We start from the raw sequence: 10,996 nt of genomic DNA, 5'->3' as shown, positions 1-10,996 counted from the left end.
CCATAGCTCTCTCCTCTGCAATAGTTTTCCTTCCAAATTTTACATTGGCTCCCCTAAATTCTCTGCTCAGGAAGATTCCCAGGCTCTTTTTGGATTTCCTTCCCTAGCCTTGTGCTACAGCTTGCAAATTCCATGTAGTAGGGCCTACCTTGCTTGTTTTTCTTCTTAAGAGTAGTTGTCCTGGGTGGGCATTTAACCTACTGCTTAAGATGCCCATTGACACGCCTGTATCCCGTCATGGAGTACCTGGGTTCAAGTCCCTGGCGAAGCTCCTGTCAGCTTCCTGGTGAAGTGCAACGGGGGAGGCAGCAGTGATGGCTCGAGTAGCTGGGTCCTAGCTGCTCAGGTAGGAGCCCTGGATTGCACTCCCAGCGTTGGCTCGGCCCAGTCGCAGCCATTTGGAGATTGAACCAGTGTATGAAAGCTTACTCTTTATCTCTCTGCCTCTCCGATTAATTAAATTTTTATTTTTATTTTTTTATTTTTTTATTTTTTGACAGGCAGAGTGGACAGTGAGAGAGAGAGAGAGAAATCTGGTCTTCCTTTTGCCGTTGGTTCACCCTCCAATGGCCGCCGTGGCTGGCACACCGTGCTGATCCAATGCCAGGAGCCAGGTGCTTCTCCTGGTCTCCCATGGGGTGCAGGGCCCAAGCACTTGGGCCATCCTCCACTGCACTCCCTGGCCACAGCAGAGAGTTGGCCTGGAAGAGGGGCAACCGGGACAGAATCCGGTGCCCCGACTGGGACTAGAACCCGGTGTGCCGGCACCGCAAGGTGGAGGATTAGCCTAGTGAGCCGCGGCGCCGGCCATCCGATTAATTAATTTTTAAAAAGTCATTGTCATATACTGGCTATTGTCCGGTGTCTGAAAATTTTGTTGTATACATATTGTACAGGTTTTTACTTGCTTAAGATGGCAAAGTTAATTATTTGATGGCGTCTTCATCATATTCGCTAGTTTATTTCCTGCCAATTGGAAGTTAGTTCTGCTTGTTTGATTAGAATTAGGTTTTACATTTTAGGCAGAAAATTAAGTTTAATCATAAACTTACTAGCCTTTCTCACTGTATTTTATGCTTTTTGTATTTTAAGAAATCCTTACCTATCCTGAGCTAATAAAAATATTCTATATCCTAAAAGTTATAAAGCTTTTTTTACATTTAAGTCTTTAATTGTGTATGTTTGTGTGTATTATATATATATATATATATATATATATATATAGTCTCTCTGTGTGTAGATAGGTAGGTAGATAGGTAGGTAGGTAGATAGATAGGTAGATCCAAAATCATTTTTTAGCTTTTGTGTTTTTTTTTTTTTTAACATATGGATATAACCAGTAGTCCAAAATGTATTATTGAATGGTTCATAAATTCTCCATTGGTCAAAGTTCTACCTCTGTCATGTTTTTCTCTTTTTCCCTGAGCACCCCTTCATGGGCTCTCTATCCTGTTGGTTTTTATCTATCCCAGAACCAATACCAATTATACATACTACTTTTGGCCTTATGGAAAGTCTCAGTATTTTCTTTCTTAAAGATTTATTTTTTTTTATTTGAAAGAGTTAAAGAGAGAGGTAGAGACAGAGAGGTCTTCCATCTGCTGGTTCACTCCCCAGATGGGTGAAAGGCCGGACCTGAGCCAATCCAAAGTCAGGAGCCAGGAGCTTCTTCCAGGTCTCCCACGTGAGTGCAGGGGCCCAAGGACTTGGATCATCTTCTGCTTTCCCAGGCCATAGCAGGGAGCTGGATGGGAAGAAGAGCAGCTGGGACTAGAACTGGCGCTTCAGGCCAGAGCGTTAACACACTGTGCCACAGCACCAGCCCCAAAAGTCTCAGTATTTAAACACATCTTTCCACTTGTTTCTTCATCATAAATTCCTTGGCTCTTTGTTCTTTGCAACTTTGGAACCCATTTGTTAGGTTTCCCAAAGAATTCTGTTGATATTTTAATTGCATTTTCATTGAAATAGTAGATCATTTTCAGAAAAAGAAAACACTTCATACTATTGAATCTTCTATTTATAAAGATAAAATATATATTCCATCTGTGTATGTATATATATGTATACCTTCATCTTTTTTTCTCCACATCCTTATGTATCAGTATGTTTTTTTCTAGCCATTTGGAGAGGTACTTAGTGGCATCTTATTTTGCTTCTAATTCCTATTTCCATAATTGCTAGTGATGTTGAACATCTTTTTATGGATTCATGTTGCTGTCTTCATATCCAGTGAAATTTCACTTCATGTCCAAAGGGATTTTTTTCCTTTTTTTACATTTTAAAATTATTTACTTGAAAGGTGTGCGCGTGTGCACACACACACACACGGATCCTCCATCTGCTGGTTCACTCCCCAAATGCCTGCAGCAGCCGGGGCTGGGCCAGGTTAAAGCCAGTAGCCCTGACCTCAGTCTGGATGCACATGTTGGTGGCAGGGGCCCAAGTACTTGAGTCACCATCTGCTGCCTCCCAAGGTGCACATTTGCAGAAACTTGACTCAGAAGTAGAGCTGAGACTTGAACTCAGGCCTCCAGTATGGGATGGAGGCATCTCACATGGCATGGTAACTGCTGTGCCAAACACTTGCTCCTTCTTTTACTTTTGAGTTTTAAGAGTTTTTAATGTATTCTAGATACTTGTTCAATGTCAGAAATGTTTGCAAAAATGTTCACTCTGTGTAGCTTGACTTTTCATCTTTTGCAAAGCAATATTTAAATATTCTGAAATTCTATTGGTTTTCCTTTCATGGAGAGTGATTTTTATGTCAGAGCTGGGTTTTTTTTCCAAAAATAAATTTTATAGTTTTTACATTTAAGTCTGTGGTCCATTTTGAGTTAAATTTTTTTTTTTATCTTTATAGACATCTACTTAACACCATTTGTTGATATGGCTCTGACGCTTCTAAGTTTTTTCTTTGGTATTTTAGCATTTTGTTGTAATATGTCTATAGATATGGATTTCCTTAACTTTGTTTTTATATCAAAGATTTATTTATTTGAAAAGTAGAGTGACAGAGTGGAAGGGAGAAGGTAGAGAGAGAGAAAATCTTTTTCTGGTTCACTCCCTAAATGGCCCCGACAGCCAGGTCTGGCCAGGCCCAGCAAAGCAAAATCCTGGAATTCCATGCTGGTTTCTCACATGGTTGGCAGGAGCTCAAGTACTTAGGCCATTTTCTGCTGCCTTCCCAGGCTCATTAGCAGGACGCTGGATTAAGCGGGGCAGCACTCAGCACATGGGATGTTGAGGTTAGAACAGGCAGCTTGGCCCTGCGCACCACAGCGCTGGCCCCTACCCCAGTCAGTTTTACGTTAGACTTCCTCAGTCTGTTCTTTGTGTCCTGTCCTGTTTTCCTGTGGAGCATTCTGACTAATTTCTTCAGGTCTATATTCCAGATACCCATTCTTTCTTCATATAAACCCAGTCTGCTATTTTAAACCATTCACTGAAGTTTTAATTTTAGTAATTCATTTTTAGAAGTTCTCTTTGATTCTTTTTTTCTTTCAATCTGCCTAGTTCCTTACTCATTTATTTCCACTCTATTTATGTGGCTAGTGTAAATTGTTTTTGTTCATTCCAATACCTTAATTTCTTGAGAATTAAGTCCCTTTTGCCCTTGATGACTCTTGTCATAATGGTTTCTTTTTACTTTTTTTCCCCTTCAATTGGGAGTGTACACTCGGGGACTTTTAAGTTCCCTCAGTTGAGGATGTTCTGCTTCAGGAAGATTCACCTTTGCCTTGTAGGCCTGCCTGGGGCGATCTTCCATGTGATTCCATAGCCCAGAGCAGTACCCTCCCGGTCTGCCATCCACACCCCATGACTGCTGGGCAGGGGAAGAGGTGTGCCCGTGTTTTCTTCCTCATCTAGCCTTTGATAGTGAGTAATGAGCTCTATGTAAAGACACCAGATCTAGCCTTGCCTTTTTTTTTTTTTTTTTTTCACCCTAGGCTTGGTTTATGCTTTGTAATTTTATTTCTTTTACAGATCTGTTTGTTTATAAGAGTTACAGAGAGAGGGCCAGAGAGACAGATCTTCCATCTGCTGGTTGACTCTCCTGATGGGGGCAACAGCCAGGACTGGGCCAGGCTGAAGCCATGAGCCCGGAGTTCTGTCCATATCTCCCACATGGATGACAGGGGTCCAGACATTGGGCCATCCTCTGCTGCTTTTCCAAGCACATCAGCAGAGAGCTGGATTAGAAGAGGACCAGCCAGCACTTGAACCAGCGCTCGTATGGGATGCCAGTACTGCAGGCAGTGGTTTTACCCATTGCACCACGGCACCGGCCCCAGAGTCTTGTACTGAGCAAGTCTTATCACTGCGACTGGAGCCCTTGGTGCCAGCTCTCCATGCACGGCTGCCTGGCTGCTGGTCTGCTGGCCATTCTGTGAAAACAGTTCTGGGTACTGAGGAATTTCCGTCTTGCCATCTTACCATCACTTTTAAGAGGACACTTGCTGTCATTAATTTGGCCCACATATATTTTATAGGGGAGAAGGTAGATGTGCTCACAATAAGAGCAGGTGTCTTTCCACTGTTGTGCATAATTTCTAGCTATCAATCATTTGGGGGCTGCCATCGTGGTGTAGTAGGTGAAGCTACCACCTGCAATGCAGGTGTGCTGTATGGCCGCTGGTTTGTGTCCCGGCTGCTCTCTGCTAATGGCCTACAAAAAGCAGTGGAGATGGGCCCTAGTGTTTGGGCCCCTGCTACCCGTGTGGGAGACCCAGATAAAGCTCCTCCTCCTCCTTTTTTTTTTTTTTGCCAGGCAGAGTGGATAGAGAGAGAGAGAGACAGAGAGAAAGGTCTTCCTTTTTGCTGTTGGTTCACCCTCCAGTGGCCGCTGCGGCCGGCGCACTGCGCTGATCCGAAGCCAGGAGCCAGGTGCTTCTCCTGGTCTCCCATGGGGTGCAGGGCCCAAGCACTTGGGCCATCCTCCACTGCCTTCCCGGGCCATAGCAGAGAGCTGGACTGGAAGAGGGGCCACTGGGATAGAATCCAGCACCCCAACCGGGACTAGAACCTGGTGTGCCGGCGCCGCTAGGCGGAGGATTAGCCTGTTAAGCCACGGCACCGGCTGCTCCTCCTTCTTAGCTTTAGCCTGGCCCAGCCCCAGCTGTTGGCTCCTTGTCTCATCCCCTTCCCCCTCTAACTCTGCCTTTCAAATAAATCTTTTTAAAAAATAGAAAAACACTTTAATTACATAATGAAGTATCACCTTGACTATAGGGAACTGTTATCCAAACAGAAGATGCTAAAATGTGGTCTGAAAGAAGAATGAATGAGCAACAGAGAAATGTTGGCTGAACGTAGGAGGCAGTGAGGAATAGCCTGACAACAGAAACCTGGGCAGGTTCAGTGGGGACGAAGGAAGTAGTAAACATTTCTGGAGATAGTATTTCAAGGAAACACTGTCCATAACTGTAAATGCTGAGATACGAGGAACTGGTTTTAACATGCATAGAAACAGTGACTTCCGTCAGAATATGGTTCTGCTGGTGACAGCCTCTGATGTCCATCAAGTATCCTTGGCGAGGTACCCGACAGGCCTGACTCCCTTACGCCTGCTGATGTCTCGGGTAAAGTGACCGCTTTCCCCTTCATTTTTGCTTCTCTAGATTTTAAATAAACCTTTTTAAAAAAGATTTTATTATTTGAAAGGCAGAGGGGCCAGCGCTGTGGCACCGCGGTTTGACGCTGTGGCGCAGCGGGTTAACGCCCTGGCCTGAAGCGCCGGCATCCCATGTGGGTGCTGGTTCGAGACCCAGCTGCTCCACTTCTGATCTAGCTCTCTGCTGTGGCCTGGGAATGCAGCAGAAGATGGCCCAAATCCTTGGGCCCCTGCACACATGTGGGACACCCAGAAGAAGCTCCTGGCTTCGGATTGGCGCAGCTCCAGCCGTTGCGGCCAGTTGGGGAGTGAACCATCGGATGGAAGATCTCTCTCTCTCTGCCTCTCCTCTGTGTAACTCTGACTTTCAAATAAATAAATCTTTAAAAAAAAAAAAAAAAAAGAGTTAGTGATTTAGGAAGAGACAGATCTTCCATCAGCTGATTCACTCCCCGAATGACTGCAGTGAATGGGGCTAGGCCAGGCTGAAGCCAGGAGCCTGGAGCTCCATGCAGATCTCCCATGTGGGTGCAGTGGCCCAAGAACTTAGGCTGTCTTCTGCTGCTTTTCCAGGCACATTGGCAGGGAGCTGGATTGGAAGCGGAACAACCAGGACTTGAACCTATGCTCATGTGGGATACTGAAGTTGCAAGCATTAACATTGCTGGCCTTTACATAAACTCATAAAAGCAAGCTCCAGGGGCTGGTGCTGCGGCGAAGCGGGTGAAGCCACCACGTGCAGTGCTGGCATCCCATGTGGGTACCAGTTCAAGTCCTGGCTGCTCCACTTCCAATCCAGCTCTCTGCTATGGCCTGGGAAAGCAGTAGAGGAAGGCCAAGACCTTGGTCCCTTGCACCTGCGTGGGAGACCCGGAAGAAGCTGGCAGAGAGAGAGGTCTTCCATCCTCTGGTTCACTCCCCGACTGGCTGCAACGGCTGGAGCTGCACCAATCTGAAGCCAGGAGCCAGGAGCTTCCTCCAGGTCTCCCATGCGGGTGCAGGGGCCCAAGGACTTGGGTCATCTTCTATTGCTTTCCCAGGCCATAGCAGAAAGCTGTATTGGAAGTAGAGCAGCTGGGATTTGAATCAATGACCATATGGGATGCTGGCAATGCAGGTGGTAGCTTTACCCACTACGGCACAGCACTGGCCCCAGAAAAACCTTTCTCTCTCTCCTCCTCTCTATATAACTCTACCTCTCAGGTAAATAAATAAAAATATTTATTAAAAAATCATTGTTTTGAGTTAAAATTGCCCATTAATTATAACTTATATAATTATATAATTATAACATAATTATAACAAAAAGTTTGGCTTAATTTTCTTACTATTTCAATTTTCATGGATTTTGATCAGAACTATTAAAGGCTAAATGAGAAAATGTAAATGAGCTCAGCAATCATACTCTCATTAGCTCATTTAATAAATTGGTTGCTTTTGGTTACTAAAGATGTATCTCATCTTTATTTTCCACTCATAAGAAAATTCAACTCAAATTTGTCACCTATCTAGACTGAGTCACAAAGAAAGCATAATAGATAGTAAAATCGAAATCACAGAAGCCTTACCTTTCGGTGCCTGTTGCTAGGAAACCATGTTTTGATGGGAAATTTTAGAGCAGCTGTGTTTCCTGTTGTTCAATGAGAGAATGTGGAGATCCCCTTAATTTTCAAAATTGTCTCTCTTAAGCAAGAAATCTCAATTATTCTTGCTAGTGGAACTGTCTTTGTTTACACACCATTTTCCTCATCCAGGACTATTGCTTGGTTTAATTAATTGTGTTAAGAACACTGCCAAGAATTAGCAATTTTATGTTTTGCCTCCTCTCCTATTCCTTGTTTATTGAATAAGTAGATGGGCAGGTGTTTTGAGTGATGTTTGAAGTGCAATTAGAACGCTGAATTGCTGCTATTTACTTAGCCTCAACATTAGGAAACAACACATAAAAGGATTGCAAAGATGGTAACACGCCAGCAAGAGAGTTTGTATAAAAAAAAGAAGTTAGCAAAAGGCTGCCCTGTTGCCGTGATTCTAGAACAAGACCATAGTCTCTTAGATTCATAGACTCACAGATCTCATAGATCTTTGGTTCCTGAAAACAGGGAGCAATTTTGTTTTGTTTCTGTGGTGTGGTGGAGAGAGCTTGGGATTCCAAGTCAGAAAATTTGAATCAAGAGCAAAGACCATGAAGGTGACAGCGAGCCAGGTGCAGAGGGGGCAGCTTGACCACACTGTGAAGAATGTTGAGGAGTGGGCCACGCATTGTGGAGCAGTGGTTTAGCTGCTGCTTAGGACCCCCACATCCCATATCGGAGTGACTGGATTTGGGTCCCAGATCCTCTGCTTACGACGCACGTCCTGGGAGGCAGCAGGTGACGGCTCAGGTACTTGGGCCCTTGCCAACCATATGGGAGACCTGGATGGAGTTCTAGGCTTCTTGCCGCCGCCTGGCCCAGCCTGGCTGTTGAGGGCATTTGGGGAGTGAGCCAGCGGATGGGCGATCTCTCTCAAATAAAAGGAAAATAAATACTAAATTAAAAAAAAAAAAAGTTAAGAGGGTCAAAAAGGGGAGCCACTTAATGAAAAATCAAAAAGCTTGGATTTGATTCGTGACAGGAGAAGATGCGTGTGTGTACCTAGGGCAAGGAGTGGCACAGAGGCTGTTGAGCAAAGTTCCTCGGGGGCTGAATGTGAGGTCTCCCAGGACTCCCGGGACCAGGACTCCCACCAGACCCAGGTCGCAGTGCACATGATGAAGTCCGTGTCTATTCCACCCGTAACCCCAATCCAGATTTACATCAATGGCTCCAAGCTGGTGCAGTGCTAGCACTTAGACTGTGCATCCCGACAGGACAAACCCTAAACAGTCATACACACAGTCATTACCATAGCATTATAGAAAATAATTCGAATGTCTTTGGAATGGGCAGGCTTTCAATAAAAGTTTTTTAAAGATTTTTTAAAAAGATTTATTTATTTGAAAGAGTTACACAGAGAAAGAAAGGCAGAGAGAGAGAGAGAGGTCCTCCATCTGCTGGTTCACTCCTCAGTTGGCTGCAATGGCCGGAGCTGTGCTGATCCGAAGCCAGGACCCAGGGGCCTCCCACGGGTCTCCCATGCGGGTGCAGGGGCCCAAGGCCCTGGGCCATCTTCTGCTGCTCTCCCAGGATGTGGTGGAATGAGAAGGCCATGCCAAGATGGCCTCTGGCAACAGAAACTGCCTGGCAACAGGCTGTGATTGGATGGCTTCGGAAACTGCCTGGCAACAAGCTGTGATTGGTTAGGGCATAGACCATCCCTTGACTGGATTGGCTGCCTTGGCTATATAAGCTGCTGAGCAACTGAAATAAATGAGTCTGCAGGCTGCTTGCTTCAGGCCTGCTTTCACCTGACTCCTGGGGCATGTGTAGTGACTCTGCCTCTTGCCCCCACCACGCTCTTCCTCTCAGAACAAATCCACAGCAACACCAGGACACAACAGAGAGCTGGATTGAAAGTGGAGCAGCCAGGACTCAAACTGGCGACCACACGGGATGCCGGCATCACAAGCGGCGGCTTTACCTGCCACGCCACAACGCCGGCCCCTGAAGATTTATTTTTATTTATATGAAAGAGTTACAGAGGGAGAGAGCGGGAGAGACAGAGGGAGAAATCTTCCATCCACTGATTCACTCCTCAATAGCTGTAGCTGGGCCAGGCCGAAACCAGGAGCCAGGAGCTTCCTCTGGGTCTCCCATGTGGGTGCGTGAGCCCAGGCACTGGGGCCATCTTCTGCTGCTTTTCCCAGGTGTATTAGCAGGGAGTTCCATCGGAAGTGGAGCAGCTGAGACTGGTGCCCATATGCAATGCTGGCACTGTAGGGGGTGGCTTACCCTGCTACACCACTGCGCCAGCCCCAGTAAAACTTCTTCGATATGGTAGAAGCAGGGCCAGTGGGGTAGACCTGGATGACAGTGGTCTATGCTGCCGTGGTGGGATGAGCGGCAGGGGGCCAGGCTGGAAGTGTCTGGAGGACGGCCACTCGGTGGGAGTCACTGCTGCACAGCTGCTGCTGATCATGTGCCACAGCAAACTGGCCTCAGGAATACTTGGCTCTCTGCGGGGGATGGCATGCGTTTTCTTTAAAAAATTTATTTATTTGAAAGTGAGAGTTACACAGAGCGAGAAGGAGAGGCGGGGGGTAGGGGGTGGGGGTGGGGAGGAGAAGTCTTCCATCTGCTGGTTCACTCCAATTGGCCAAAACGGCCAGAGCTGTGCCAGTGTGAATCCAGAAGCCAGGAGTTTCTACTGGGTCTCCCAAGTGGGTGCAGGGGCCCAAGGACTTGGGCCATCTTCTACTGCTTTCCCAGGCCATAGCAGAGAGCTGGATTGGTAATGGAGCAGCCGGGACTAGAACCAGCACCCATATGGGATGCTGGCACCGAAGGTGGCAGCTTTACCCACTGCGCCATAGCACAGGCCCCGGCACGCATTCTTAACTTCATCATAGCTGGGGTTTTGTACACTGATCATTCCTTCTCTGAGAACACGGCCAAAACACACAGCCGGGCCTTACCCCCTAGCATGTGCTTATGGGAAATAAGATGACAGGCTTCCTCACAAAACTGGCTTCATTTTTAGGTCTTTGATGTCCCTCTGAGTGCACAGCCACTGGCAGGTGCAGGCGGCCCTGCCTCCGTGCAGACAGCGGCTCCCGGGCGTGCTCAGCAGCCGTTCAGGCTCGCTGGTTCTCTCCACAGCTCTTCCCCTGGTCTTCTCACTGTACAGAGTGGGCGTGCTGAGCTGTGAGTGAATGCGGCCCGAGAGAAAGTGCTCTGGGGGTGGAGGGTGGTTTCCTGGGGCTGTCATGACCAATGACCACTCATGGGGGAGACTGAGAAACAGGAGAACCGTGCTGTCTCTGCACTCTGCAGCTGGAGGGCTGCAGCCAGTCATCCCGGGGCCACGCTTCCTCCGAAGGTTCTGGGAGGCTCCTCCCTGGCTCTCCCTGCTCCTGCTGCTGCTGCTGCTTGGCTTCTGCCTGCTGCACGCCAGTTTTGGCCTCTGCCAGCCACTGCACGGCTTCCTCGAGTCTCCCCTGCGTTTCTGTACCGAAACTTCTCTTTCCTTCCTCCCAGGAAAGCACTAGTCATCGCTTTCGGGCCCACCCGAATTCAGCGTAACCGTAACTAAACTTCATTGCCTCTGCAAAGGTTTTTGTTTCTCAAGAAAGCCACACGCACAGACATCGGGGGTTAGAACCTGAGCATGTCTTTGGGGGAGCACAGGTCACCCACGCCAGGGGCAACGTGTTTGCAGAACTCAAGAAAAGCCTCTGCGGCCTTTGGCCAGAGCCCAGAGAGATGCTGAGTAGAAAACCACATGGGGCCTCGAAGCCCTGGT

This window comes from Lepus europaeus, chromosome 3 (assembly GCF_033115175.1).
Source record: "Lepus europaeus isolate LE1 chromosome 3, mLepTim1.pri, whole genome shotgun sequence".
Taxonomy (NCBI): Eukaryota; Metazoa; Chordata; class Mammalia; order Lagomorpha; family Leporidae; genus Lepus; species Lepus europaeus.
This window is presented reverse-complemented; position numbering follows the sequence as displayed.